This window comes from Podarcis bocagei (genome assembly GCF_964188305.1).
Source record: "Podarcis bocagei genome assembly, chromosome: 6".
In the NCBI taxonomy this organism is placed as follows: domain Eukaryota; kingdom Metazoa; phylum Chordata; class Lepidosauria; order Squamata; family Lacertidae; genus Podarcis; species Podarcis bocagei.
In genome coordinates this window covers 65,251,572-65,262,048 of record NC_138130.1, presented here as the reverse complement: position 1 = coordinate 65,262,048, position 10,477 = coordinate 65,251,572, and the positions used below count along the sequence as shown (strand labels likewise).

General features: G+C 40.7%; 1 long non-coding RNA gene across 1 annotated transcript; it reads left to right on the top strand.

The window, feature by feature from the left end:
• The first annotated feature begins 3,094 nt into the window (after nucleotides 1-3,094).
• LOC308589219 lies at nucleotides 3,095-7,791 on the top strand. Its single transcript, XR_014009163.1, has 3 exons — nucleotides 3,095-3,483; nucleotides 4,578-4,644; nucleotides 7,569-7,791. It is a non-coding gene; the product is annotated as an uncharacterized lncRNA (long non-coding RNA).
• Nucleotides 7,792-10,477: the final 2,686 nt, after the last annotated feature.

Genomic DNA, 10,477 nt, shown 5'->3' with positions numbered 1-10,477 from the left:
TTCACAATAGAACAGAGAGTGGAGCCATCCTAGACAGCAGAGGAGTGTGCTGGAATGTGGAGTGGAGTCAGAATGAGCCTTGAGAACAGTAGGAGATGGTGGGGCAGAGAGGCGAGTTAGCGAGTGGCATCAGGCTGAAAGTATAAGGAATGGTTAAAGGTAAAGGTAAAGGGACCCCTGACCATTAGGTCCAGTTGTGGCCGACTCTGGGGTTGCGGTGCTCATCTCGCTTTATTGGCCGAGGGAGCAGGCGTATAGCTTCCGGGTCATGTGGCCAGCATGACTAAGCCGCATCTGGCGAACCAGAGCAGCGCACGGAGACGCCGTTTACCTTCCTGCTGGAGTGGTACCTATTAATCTACTTGCACTTTGATGTGCTTTTGAACTGCTAGGTTGGCAGGAGCTGGGACCCAACAATGGGAGCTGAGCCCGTCGCCGGGATTCGAACTGCCGACCTTCTGATTGGCAAGTCCTAGGCTCCGTGGTTTAACCCACAGCACCACCCGCATCCTTAAGGAATGGTTAAAAGGCTATAAATAAATACGTTTTTATGGTTTTATATTTTGCATGTATGTCTAGGAGATTCTAAGAGAGCATATTTCACTGCACAAGCTGACTACAAGGCAAAAAGAGAGAGTTGTGTCCTACTGCTCATTGTAACTCAGTAGGCAGTATTTGGGGAGAGGTTTAGGAAGGATCTGGCAATTCAGTTCTCTCAAGTATCTTATTTCTCATCTTAAATTCAGTTCGCCACATTTTGCTGCAACTTGTGATTTTTGTAAAAGAAACCAAAACAAAGAAATGCTCATGAAAATTTGCCAGCATTTTAGTACAATTTCCTCCCAATAAACACATTTTCTTATATGCATTTTTGACTCACGCAAACCAGTGGTGAGATGTTTTGTGGAACATAAGAAGGACTCTCACAAACCTGCCTCAGTTACCTCAAAAGTAAGGTGACAACCCTGCAAACCACTCACCAGAATTTCATCCAAATTTCTCTTCATTGATTTTAAAATGCATTTTCTTTTCTCATAGATGATGCAGAATGGTAAAAAAATAATTGCAGAAGTAGCTTTTGGCACAGCACTATTCAAAACTCAGGATAATAAATGAAATCCATGGCTAGATGTGAGTTTGAACTTTTCTTGCCGTGGACTGTTGTTAATTTGCTGGAAGTGGTGGTTAGGCAAGTGGTTTTGGTGTTGGTGTCTGACTGCTGATTACAGCTGTTGCATTTAAATCCTTTTGGGTGAGTGTTGAATGATAATCATTCCTATGAGGTCAATTAGCATATATTTGGTGTGGCAGGTATGTTGGCAAGTGTGTGTGTCTGTGAGAGATGGAGACAGACAGACACTGATAAGTTGAGGATTCCAGTTTAGATCTATGGATGACTAAATGTGTGTTTCATTTTCTTCTTGTCCTCGACACGGAACAAGCTATATAATGTTAGCCCATTCAGCCCAGTTAATGTCACAAACTGCAGTATATATTGGGGGACTGCATCAGTCTCAAATAGAAAAAATAACGTTGGAGATTGTAGAGGTTCAGAATAAGTAAGTTTTAAAATTGTATACCAAACATGGCAAATTTTTGGAATCTAGTTCATGCAGAAATGTTTTCTGAAAAAGACTGCTGAAAAGATAAAATCTTATTTTGGGTCAACTTACCTATGCGAGTCACTTCTTTCTTTATCAGTGAAGCTCATCAAGTAAAAAACCTGAAACAGAACATGGCAGAATAATAACCAGCTGGCTGACTGTGAGCCATGATCTCCCCATACACCCCAAATCATGGCAAGCTTGCAGATGACATTCGGTGTCAATCATCACTCTAATCTGGTGTGGTGTTCTCCAACCACTACTCCTATGAGTTGTGTTTTCTGTGCATTTGTTCTTCTTTTCTATCATTTTCCTTAAAAATTGCACAATTACTGGTGAGCCATCTTTTTCTTTGTGACCGTGCATGTATATTTATGTGAGAAATTTATGTTTTATTTTCTAACTCTAATCTACAGCACCTACTTGCCAGCAAGAGGAAGCCCATCGACCACAGCATCTGAATTTCATTTTCCTGCTCATCTTCCAGCAATCCCCAACGACATTCTCCAGAACACTCTCTATTATGCAAGTATAACAACAGAACTGGAAATGCCCAGAAGCCATTGACAGAACATTTCATTCTCCCTGGAGTCTGGATATTCAGCAACAGACTTATGTCATGATTTCTGTTTTCCCCTGGAAAAGGAAGTTTCTGGAACATTTTTGGCTGTTTCTATTCATGTTTCAAACCTGTAAAGACAAATCTTCCACATTTGTGCCATTTTATGGCCCCTTTTCTCATCTCTTCGATGTGGCAGCCATTTTGTGTCTGCCTGTTTGTTCCTCTGACACCCTTCCTCCCTTTACTGCTCTTAAGGACACTTTTGTGACCAGCTGGTCACAACAGGTGAAGGGATAATCAGCAACAAGGCTGTTATGTACTGAGTTGAATAGGATTCAGAATGCAGCAGTCTGATTGGTTCTAGAACAATGCAGCAGTATGATTGGTCCGCAGGAGCCACCCAATCCAGCTCCAGGTGGAATTGAATCCGCAACCTGATTGGCCTACAGGAGAATCCCGGAAATAGCCAATCACGTGCAACCCATTATGTAAATAATGCATATAAAGCAGATATTTGGGGGGAACTTTCATTCCTCGCTACTATGAGCTGAATAAAGAACATGAAATCCACACTCGACTGAGTATATTTCAAAGGCTAAGCAGCTGGAAGCAGCCATGTCTGCCTTTCTTCCCACTACATCAGGAGAGCTCAGTGCTTACGTCCAGGGTAGGAATTGGTACTGCCAACCCTATTCTGACTACCCATTTAATTAGTGGTAGACTGAAAGCAAAAATCAGGCTGTAAATAAGACAACAAGATTATGGTGAAAATGTGAATCTATATCATTATAGGTTTCATATCCATGAATCCCTTCTAGGTCTGTGATCCACTGAAGTTTAGAATCTAGCAGAAGCCACTGAACCAGTTCTACTAGCCTCTTTGTGAGGTAATGGCCTTTGCTGGCCACTTAAGTGCTCTCATCAGCATATCACAGAGCGAGCTCTGTTGCCATAGTGACAACTAAATGATGGTGCTCTCCAGGAAGTGGCTAGACATTTCTCCACCCCCTTCACCAGGCTAGCTGGTGTTATCCCAGGGTGGGGAACCATAGGCCAAAGTGGAGTGTATGTGCAGTGAGTTTTGGCTGATGCTGGAATCTGGAGACACAGAGGCTTGTCTCGGTCTGTGCTGGACCCAAAGCTGTGGCTTGGGGGATCTCCCTGGAAATCTAACTGGGAGGGCAAAATCTGCTGGAGTGTTGATGCTGTGAGCCCTCCCAGCCTATGCTCGGGTTGCATATATGTGTAAATAGAACTATGCATCCTGAAGACACCACAGCCTCCGCTGATCTTCATTCCAAGGAAACCAAACCCAAGGTAAGTGCTGGAACTCAGGGAGTCTCTCACCATTCAGAGATTGGGGCGCATGCAACTGTGTTGAATTGAAAATGGCTTCTTTCCCTCAAAGCTCAAGGAAGAACTTTTTAGTTTGGGTATGTTTCTCATATTGTGTCATGTTTTATAAGGTCTAGTGTGAGGAGATGTTGTCTGGACAGCTGGCATGGGAGGAGCAGCCCTGCCATTTATCTTGCCTCCCCACCTCCCCCTTTATCTGTGTGGAGGCTCTCCGAGGGCCAGATGTTAACAAATTACCTTAATTATTCCCACACCCCATTCCTTTGGTGTGGCTCTGTACCACACCATATGCACCTCTGTAGGAGTCAAGTTGTAAATGAAATTCCCAAAGTTCACAGCTCAGAAGGTGATGGAAAGTGCGTTTGAAAGCAATGCCCTTAGAGGCCATATATTCTGAGCTTTGTCAGGCATAAGTACCACAATCTGCACGGCTGCAACAGTGTAGGCAATGTCTTAATTACTATAATTAGCCCTGAATCAAAGCCTATCATTGGAAGCATAATAAGCCCTGAGCACAATAAGTTACATTCTAAAATAGCTGGCTGGGAAAAAAATAAAGACAATTTGGTATACACAAATGAGAAGCAAAGAGGTGCTAAGTACTTCATTTAATTTACACTTAAAATTAGTAGTAGCTGTGGCTTGATCTCTGTGCTTGATGCTCTATTCAATAGACTGAAGAAGGGATCTCCTGTTATCCCTTAAAATCACGCATTAAACTACTTACTGAATATACATTTCACTCTTCTGCGCATTTCTTGCATTCAGAATTCTTCTGGGTTTTTTTTCCTTGCTTCTTCCTGACCACTTTCCAGTTTTTTCTATTCCCCTTCTTCAATGTGAATAATGATTGCAATCCATAACTTCATTCCTATTTGTTCTACTTTGACCTAACTTTTTATATAATCTGGAAACACGTCCCATGCAACCTAAACCCTTTGTGGGACCTTAGGTAACCTTCTTGCTTTACATTATTCATGCTTTGTGGATTAACAAACATAGGCAGTTTGCACTGTGAGCAAATTGATTCTCCCATCTACCATTTTTTATTTCAGAAGAAGCGAGACAGAGAGGAGCTATGAATGCCTCAGAAGAAGAAGAGTCTGAATGGGAACATAAAAGGTTGTAGTTCTGTCATAAACTCAAAACCGTCTCCTATTATCAAAGGTCAAAAACATTATCCACATGTCAGCCAAATTTATAAATACACTCTCCATGGAGCTGAACCTAAAGTATGAAATAAATAGTACACTGGGAGCTATAAAGATGAATTAGGAGCATGGGAACCTGAAACTCTTAGTTTAATTGCTCCATTAGGCAAGAAAAGGGGTGATGTCTCCACATTTATGCACAGGAAATTTGGGGATTATTATTTTTTTAAAAAACCATGAAATTATTGTACAGCTTTTAAAGCAGAATGTCAACAGGCTACAACACAGATTGCCCAATGGGGAGTGCCAAAGTTTTAGAATTTACCACACAACAAGATAGTTGTATTGGTTGCTGGCTGGTGGCTGCTTAGCGATTGGAAATCACCTTAATTACCATCAGAAAATGCTATAATTCAGGTATACAAAACTGTATTCTTCTCCCACCAAATCATGGAATTCAGCATGAAATGGATGGAAAATGTTAAAAAAAGATGCAAGTGAAATTTTTGGACAGCACTAGGCAAAGTACCTAAAGTCAATTAGAAAAACAAAGCACGCACGTTTCTAAAACAGCAAAGCATCTTCAGAATATAGGTAATTTTGAACAGCAGTGGGCTTTATCCTTTCCCCACATTTATGGAATAACCACAAACATACCAACACATACCCTGGAAGTGGAGTCACCAAGCTTCTGAATTTTACTGCACAGAAATGAGCAGTCTGTTCTTTCTTGTTCCTGCTAAAGACCACAGGCCAGATTGCTCTCAGAATAAGTGGGTACTTTCTCCATGGAGCCCACAAGTGCAGGGTGACTCACACAATGTGGATATTTTCTCACTGAGAGACAATTACTGCCATCATAGCAGCACTTGGGCAGCACTAATTATATTAATTTCAGAGCAATATTACTAGTATGGCTTTCCTTCTGGCTGAGTGCGGATGCAATTTCCTTTTTCTGTCAAGAAATCCCTGAACACCACCACACACACTTTCACAAAACCACAATTCCCAGGAGTCCGTGTGCAGAGTCAAGGACCACTATCAACCCACAGTTTGAAGCTGTGATGTAGATATTACCAGGGTGAAAAATCACCTGTACATCAATGGATATAACACAGTAGCTTCTTGACCTAATTGTGTACATGGGGCAAGATCAGTGCAGAACAACAAGCCACTCTTTGACTGTGGGAATCAGACCCTTGGGAGCAAGCAAATATTTGAGTTTGCTTACATTAATTTGTGTGATGAGGTTAACATGAATTTCCCCAGGAGGCTTGCATGATGTGCTTCAAAACAAAACAAAACCCTAGAGACAGAAACCATTCAGGGCCAAAATAGATATGATGTGTGAATACAATTAACTTGTGCATTATTATTTTTTGTTATATATATAGCAGCCACAGCATGGTCTGAGTAGCCTCAGGACTACAAGGTTGGCAGGAGAGGAAGGTTAACTCTTTCCCTGCCAGGAAAAACTGTAATTCAAAGCAAACCTCCAAAGCCAACAGTAGATTCCTGTGGATTCAAGTAGCAGCTTCAAAGAGGCAAAGAGGTTAGGACCATAGCAAGGAGAGAAAAAAATAAGCTTCCCCCCACCATCTTCATAGTTCAGAGGGTATTTAAGTCTTCCCACAGTTGCTAGTCACATTTTTTAAAAAAACACTTTAATTGCACTTATGCACTTATGCAATTACAGTGGTATCTTGGTTCTCAAACACCTTGGTACTCAAACACCTTGGTACTCAAACAACTTGGAACCCAAACACTTCAAATCCAGAAGTAAGTGTTCCAGTTTGCAAACTTATTTAGAAGCCGAACATGCTCCGTTTTGAGTGTTACGCTTCCAAATTGAGTGCCACACTTCTGTTTTGAGTGTTTCTCTGAGGTCTGTCTGTTTTTGCTATTTATTTTGCGTTTTGTTTTTGCAGCTCTCTTTGTTTTTGTTTTTGTGACTGTGTGGAACCCAGTTCAGCTACTGATTGATTGGTTGTGTGACTGCAGTACATTGTTTACTGCTTTCATTCTATGGATCAATGGTCTTGTTAGACAGTAAAATTCATGTTATATTGTTATTTTAGAAGTTGTTTTTAAAAGTCTGGAACGGATTAATCCATTTTGCATTACTTCCTATGGGAAAGCACACCTTGGTTTTGGAACGCTTTGGTTTTGGAAGGGAATTCCAGAACGGATTAAGTTTGAGAACCAAGGTACCACTGTAACTTGTTTGGCCCTTAATCTCACATGATATCCCACATTACTCCCCCACATCAGATTATTCAGTTTCCAAAATGGCAGATAGTAGAGGGGATATTGTATGGATTGATGTTTAGTAAAATGTTCCTTCTTCATTTGTAACCTTTTCTTTACAATTTAGAACATAATACCAATAACAGTTGACTGTATCCATTATTAGGAAATCTACCTGTCACCGTGGTCCACGTTTAAGATATTCATTCATTCATTCATTCATTCATTCATGGAGCTGTATGACTGGTTCCTTCAAATCAATATGTGAAATTTCTCTTCTTAACCATTGCTTTCTCTTTATGGTCATTATACCAAAGTGGCAACATATTTTAGCCTTCCTGAAAACAGGAAGACTCCACATCTTGCTTCTCAACTACCATTTTCTGAGTTTGTTCATCTGAGCACTGGATAAAAGCAGGGCTGATTTTTTGGGGTAACACTTATTAAACAAAAGAATAAATGAAGAAACTTCCCCTTGGTTCACTGCAGCACATCAGGGATGAAAATGTTCACTAACCCTTACCCTTCTGCAAAGTATGTTGTGAAATATAATGGCAGGTATTATTAGCATAATTACAAAGACCCACTTTTAAATTGCTGCTATCAAGTAAAAGGATTACTCATGCATCTATAATATTTTCCTTAAAGCATCTTGGAAGAATGCACAACTCAGCACAATCTTAGCTGTCTCTTAATTACGTTCTACACATATCACTACAGAGAGAATTGGGAACGAATCGCAATTTCAACTGGTGCAAGATTTGAAGCATCATTAAACCAAAAGTCTTTAAAAAAGAACCATATTGTACACTGGCCAATGGACAAGTAATGGGTTTGCAAATAAATCTTCATTTTATAATTATTGCTCAAATGTCACAGTACTGCTGTGTGTGATCTTGTGTTAACAATGCTTTTTAAAACACACACACACATAATGTTTTTTTTAACACTAAGAAATTTAATCTGGAATTAATGCCAGTTTACAGCTCTGGGTCATCCTTCAAATTGTTCTATCTTCTATAACAGGATTTCTGGCCAGGAGTGCGCTAGCATCCCCTTTCTAGATGTTAACAACCATTATTCTATGCATGCACGTATGTATGTATGTACAGTGGTACCTCGGGTTAAGTACTTAATTCGTTCCGGAGGTCCGTTCTTAACCTGAAGCACCACTTTAGCTAATGGGGCCTCCTGCTGCCGCCGCGCCGCCGGAGCACGATTTCTGTTCTCATCCTGAAGCAAAGTTCTTAACCCGAGGTAATATTTCTGGGTTAGTGGAGTCTGTACCCTGAAGCGTATGTAACCTGAAGCATATGTAACCCGAGGTACCACTGTATGTATGTTTATTTTTAAAAAAGTCTTACTGTGTTAAGTATTGCAGCCTATGTAGCCTTCTAAATTGACTACATTCCTCTCATTTTCAGAGTACTTTGAGAATTAGTGTGCAGTTAGATTTTTCTAGCACTTTGCAGATTTCTGCAAAAAGGTTTCACTAGCCATGGAATTCTTACCAAGGTTTTCTTACACTCAAGTTTGCTTGCTTGAAAAAAAACAACACACACAGAATGTTAAAAGTGCAGCAAATTCAAGTAAAATTCTGGTGTTCTTTTTCTAACTAGATAATAAAATTGTAAGCATGTCATAATGCTGTAATTTATGTTGCTGCCCAACAAGTACTCATGTGAACTACAGCATAATAATAATAATAATAATGAGAGAACAGAGGTACTGCAGGGGGAGGAGGATGGAAATGTCAGCAGGGAGGCAGGCAGGTGGCTCATATGAGTGGGTGGTAGCCCAGAGAGGTAAGCAAGTGAGTGGGTGGGTGGCTCAGATGTACAGGTAAGCGAGTAGGTGGCCCAGGTGGGCTTGGCAAGGAAGCAACCAGGGGGTGGCAGACCCAATTGAATCTATTAAAACCTTGGTAAGAATTCCATGCCTAGGGAAATCTCTTTGCCTAGCCCTAATAAATACCAATGGTTGACTACATATTGATGTAATCCAACTCCCATCAGCCCTAATCATCTTGGCCAATGGTCAGGGATGATGGGAGTTGTAGTCCCGTATCATCTGGAGGCCCACAGTTTCTCTAGCCTGTGGTTTAAAGGATTCACCTGAAAAGGCAGGTTTAGAGTACTCTATTTCCTTTCACCATCTTCTTATAGAGAAGAACAGTTTATCTAATAGAAATGGACATGCTCAAGCCTCCTTTACAGCAAATCTATAAATCCACCTTAAACAGCAGCATTTTAAGGATAGACACTTGGGTTGCAGACCTTGGCAGGAATGTAGATTAACACAGTTCCAAAGAGGCAAAGGGCCAGGAAAACAGGCTGAATAGTTCATAGATGCCTTGTGGAGGAACAATTATGCTCCTGGTATATCCAATGCAAGTGCAGTCAAGCCATTATCTTTCAGTAGACATTCTAAATTATGCATCTTTATTCACAACATGTGCAATGTCATTTTAAATGGCCAATCCTTTAAAAAACAGCGGTGATAAGGGTTAAGGGGCAACAACTGTATGTGGCTGTGGGGAGGTCCAAATTCCCATTTCTGGAATGGATTGGGAGGATTCAGATGAAAGCTGAGAATCAGTTCGATTTGATCCTGTTCATGTCTTATCCAAACCTACATACATATCTGCAGTCTTAAAAGCTTTCTCTCTTGTAATAAGAATCCTTTGCCTGTCATAGCGAAAGCACCATCAGTGCAGACTGAGTGATGCCATTCACGTGGAATGTTATTATCTCTTAAAAGATTATTATAAAGATAAAACCCTTGTTCAGAGGCTGCAGGCTTGGTCTACACCAATAAAGCACTCCCAGAAACATCACTCTCATTAAAATTATAGGAAATAGCCATAGATGTACTAATCAGGAAGCAGCAGGAGATTCATCAAGCTACATGGTACATTTCTTGGTTACGTGCATTATTGTGTAGCAAGAGCCATTTAGCAATTTGGTGTCTGACAATGCCCTTGACAACTGAAACAGCTTTAGCTGCCTCCTCTTACCACTTTTCATGTATTATTTTAGTGGCATCGGTCCCAGATGTTCACTGACTGCAAAATGCAAGCAATCTCATCCATTCTTAAACAACTAAATGCCTATGGTCTTTTTTTTTAGTACCACAGTCTGATCTATGTTTACTTGGAAGTAAATACTACTGTGTTAAATGGGGCTTACTCCCTAGTATTTAGGATAACAGGTTTCTAGGGTGGTTACTAATTTAGTAAAACAATACTACTACTCCTCTTCCAAATGCAACAACAACAACTTGTTCAAGGTAAGTATCCTAGCTATCCTACCCCAATATTACAACTGTGAATAATAAAAATGCTGGACCCTAACACAACTCCAGAACTGAGGACCAAATAGAGAGACCTTAGCTCCATTGCTTTCAGTGCAAATGGTCCCAGGTTAAATCTCCAACATCTCCAAAGGAGCAGGAAGCAACTGATAGGAAAGGCCTCTATCTGGAGATAGATGGGTCTTGCATCTGCTAGGGAGCGGATGGCGCTGTGGTCTAAACCACTGAACCTCTTGGGCTTGCTG